Source organism: Chionomys nivalis, chromosome 6, assembly GCF_950005125.1.
Source record: "Chionomys nivalis chromosome 6, mChiNiv1.1, whole genome shotgun sequence".
In the NCBI taxonomy this organism is placed as follows: Eukaryota; Metazoa; Chordata; class Mammalia; order Rodentia; family Cricetidae; genus Chionomys; species Chionomys nivalis.
The window spans coordinates 8,978,763-8,983,034 of record NC_080091.1 but is presented as its reverse complement, the minus strand read 5'-3'; the positions used below and the strand labels follow the sequence as shown (position 1 = coordinate 8,983,034).

Here is a 4,272-nt window from a genome sequence, read left to right as displayed (position 1 = left end):
AACAAATGAAACATCCATTGTCAGTGAAAAGCGAGATGCACTCCTTTGGGGAATGGCTGTTAAAGTCCAGTCTGTATCTTCTGCGTGAGCAGGAAAAGAGTCCCCCCTCCTCTTTTTTAAAAACCTACTCCTCCTAAAGTATCGTTCAGGAAAACTGGAAGTGAAAGACTAAAAGTTCAGGGGAGGAAAGGAGAGTGGGGGGCACACACCATGAACACAAGCGAAATGAAAATTGTACGAACTCGAGCAGTTTATAATAGACTACTCCGAGACACCAAAGGCTGGTTGAAGAAATCACCATTCTGCAGGAGCCAGGACTGTGTGCTGTGTGGAGATCGGGGCCAAACAATTCACTGCCTTGGAGTTGTGATCCCCCTGCCCACACCAAAGGCTGTTTTCTGCACCATGCCTCTGCGGGGAGGGCCTCTCATCCCACCACTTGACCCACCACGGGGGCCTCCTGGTCCACGGAGACGGTTATCCCTGCGGTTGCCTTCCCTGGCAGCTCGAGTCTTCTCCTCCACGTTCAGTGCCTCGGAACATGATGGGCCTGCCTGTTGTTAAGGACCTTCTGAACAGGCTCAAAATCATCAAACACAACAAAACCGAAGTTGGGTAATTTCCCGTCACTGTTAATGCACAGCTCCACACTACGTTCCCGTAAATTTGGAAAAAATCCCTCAGTTCCGACTCGTCAACCTCATGTGGCAGGTTCCCGATGAAGAGCTGGTGACTGTCAGGGTGCCTCACCATCCTTCGAGGTTCCACATCTCCTGCTTTCCCAGCCTTGCACATTGGCTGGGGTCCCCTCTGAGGAGGGATATTGATCCGTTGCTCTCGAACTCTCTGGTCTCTCTGAGGTCTTTGTGATAGATTCTGTGACTCAGGCTTAGATTCTGGGCGGGGCTGTGAAGGCGGCACTTTAACCACATGAGGTGGTATCCCCGTCCCTGGAACAGCCCCGCTGGGAGGAAGGTTGTTACTAGTCACAGATGCCCAGGAAAACGTCCTCAGGTCTTCCTGCGCTGGGGCAACATCCACTGGGGCTGGGGAAGTGCTCTTTTCACATCCTCGGGAGCAGCTTCCTCCAACGGTGGCTCAGGCTTGTCCTCTTGGATGTCCGGCACAGGTTCTGGTTGTGCCTCTGGCTCTGGTTCTGGCTCTGGCTCCATAAGAGGCTCCTCTAAATGCTCCTCCAAGTCATTGCTGACAGCCTGATCATAAAATGTTCCAGAATCATCAGGCACAACCTCAGGTGTTTGTTGTCTTTCTTCAGATTCTTCTACTTCTTCCTCAGACTCCTCCTGAGGTTCAGTGACAAAGCCACCAAAGACCTCATCTTGATATCTGAAGATGTCGTTGTGAACATAGAATTTGTTGGCCACAGAGCCCTCAGGAGCAAGAACAAAGGCCTGCACATACCTTCGCAGAGCCTGGTTATTATTATGGTTATTATTATTGGACAGGAGCCCCATCACTTGGACTACCACCCTGTCATTCAGAGTGGCATGAGCATCCACGTGGCAGATCTTGGTGTGACAGTTGGTGAAGTCTTTTTCTTTTTTTATTGAAAAAAAAAAAATTCCGCCTCCTCCCAGCCTCCCATTTCCCTCCCCCTCCTCCCACTCCTCTCCCCTTCCCCCCACTCCTTTCCCCCTCCCTCTCCAGTCTGAAGAGCAGTCAGGGTTCCCTGCACTGTGGAAAGTCCTCCCCCCTCCATCTAGGTCTAGGAAGGTGAGCATCCAAACTGGCTAGGCTCCCACAAAGCCAGAACATGAAGTAGGATCAAAACCCAGTGCCATTGTCTTTGGCTTCTCATCAGCCCTCATTGTCCGCCATGTTCAGAGAGTCCGATTTTATCTCATTCTTTTTCAGTTCCAGTCCAGCTGGCCTTGGTGAGCTCCCAATAGATCAGTCCCTCTGTCTCAGTGGGTGGGTGCACCCCTCAGGGTCCAGCCTTCTTGCTCATGTTCTCCCTCCTTCTGCTCCTCATTGGGACCTTGGGAGCTCAGTCAGGTGCTCCAATGTGAGTCTCTGTCTCTATCTCCATCCACTGCCAGATGAAGGTTCTATAGTGATATGCACAAACATATGAACACCTCATTTTCGATAAAGGAGCTAAAAGTATACAATGGAAGAAAGAAAGCATATTCAACAAATGGTGTTGGCACAACTGGATGTCAACCTGTAGAAGAATGAAAATAGACCCATATGTATCACCGTGTACAAAACTCAAGTCCAAATGGATCAAAGACCTCAATATCAATCTGAACACACTGAACCTGACAGAAGAGAAAGTGGGAAGTGTCCTAAAACATATGGGCACAGGAGATCACTTCCTATGTATAACCCCAGCAGCACAGACATTAAGGGCAACATTGAATAAATGGGACCTCCTGAAACTGAGAAGCTTCTGTAAAGCAAAGGACACTGTCACTAAGACAAAAAGGCAACCCACTTAGTGGGAGAAGATCTTCACCAACCCCGCAACAGACAAAGGTCTGATCTCCAAAATATATAAAGAACTCAAGAAACTAGACGTTAAAATGATAATTAACCCAATTAAAAAATGGGGCACTGAACTGAACAGAGAATTCTCAACAGAAGAAGTTCAAATGGCCAAAAGACACTTAAGGTCATGCTCAACCTCCTTAGCGATCAGAGAAATGCAAATCAAAACAACTTTGAGATATCATCTTACACCTGTCAGAATGGCTAAAATCAAAAACACCAATGATAGCCTTTGCTGGGGAGGTTGTGGAGGAAGGGGTACACTCATCCATTGCTGGTGGGAATGCAAACTTGTCCAACCACTTTGGAAAGCAGTGTGGCGGTTTCTCAGGAAATTTGGGATCAACCTACCCCAGGACCCAGCAATACCACTCTTGGGAATATACCCAAGAGATGCCCTATCATATTACAAAAGCATTTGTTCAACTATGTTCATAGCAGCATTATTTGTAATAGCCAGATCCTGGAAACAACCTAGATGTCCTTCAATGGAAGAATGGATGAAGAAAGTGTGAAATATATACACATTAGAGTACTACTCAGCGGTAAAAAACAATGACTTCTTGAATTTTACATGCAAATGGATGGAAATAGAAAACACTATCCTGAGTGAGGTGTCCCAAACCCAAAAAGATGAACATGGGATGTACTCACTCATAATTGGTTTCTAGCCATAAATAAAGGACATTGAGTCTAGAATTTGTGATCCTAAAGAAACTAAATAAGAAGGTGAACCCAAAGAAAAACATAGTTATCCTCCTGGATACGGGAAGTAGACAAGATTGCTGGGCAAAAAATTGGGATCTTGGGGTTGGGGTGGGATAGGGGTAAGGGGAAATGGGGAGAGAAATGTGAGAAGGGGAGGATGGGGGGAACTTGGGGAATTGGGATGGTTGGGATAAAGGAAGGATGGATATGGGAGCAGGGAAGCATATATCTTAATTAAGGGAGCCATCTTAGGGTTAGCAAGAGACTTGAACATAGAGGGGCTCCCAGGTTCCCAGGGGGATGTCCCCAGTTAGTTCCTTGGGCAGCTGAGGATAGGGAACCTGAAATGATCCTATCCTATAGCCATACTGATGAACAGTTGGTGAAGTTTTGTGACATCACTTTCCTGTGGATTTCCTTCTGTCCATAGACTGCATCCGCTGGCTTCCCGTTGGAGTCCAAGCCCCCGTGGGCATAGGAAGAGTTCTTCCCATATAATCTGTGCAGCATGTCCGGGGCTTGGTTCAGCAAGGTGTAGTACTGTCGCACAAACTACTGCCTGACCAGTAGGGGACTAGGCTTCCTCATAACCATCGCTTTGATCAATTCAACCTGCATGGCTGAGCGGGAGGACCGGGCTGTTTGCGGGATTAGGTGGCTGCGTCCCTAGTGCGGTGCCAGTATTTGCTAATTTTAAGTATATTTGTTTTAAAATTACCAGTTGCCCTTTTATTTTAAAGTTCATTTTCTGTTTCCTGGCATGAGACATTATTTATTAAACATTATGCTATTACCAGCATTTAACATTTAATATTAAAGGTAGATAAATAATCTATTGATTACTATAAAACCAATGAAGGTATGTTTCTTGAAAACTTCATCCGTATTGGAATGAACGGTATGTCTCTCAGAAACTTTTTCTAAAGTTGTCTCTTCCAGACATTGCCTTCCACAATCACTTAAAAGTTTTTCTCGAGTCATGACAACATGGACTTAGGGAAGTCGGCACTCCACCATGAAATGTGTGTGAATCATGAGACCAGACTGAGTGCA

At 46.4% G+C, this 4,272-nt stretch overlaps 1 pseudogene; it reads right to left on the bottom strand.

Annotated features, from left to right (window-relative positions):
• Positions 1-350: 350 nt before the first annotated feature.
• LOC130876142 (ras GTPase-activating protein-binding protein 1-like) lies at positions 351-3,813 on the bottom strand (annotated as a pseudogene).
• Positions 3,814-4,272: the final 459 nt, after the last annotated feature.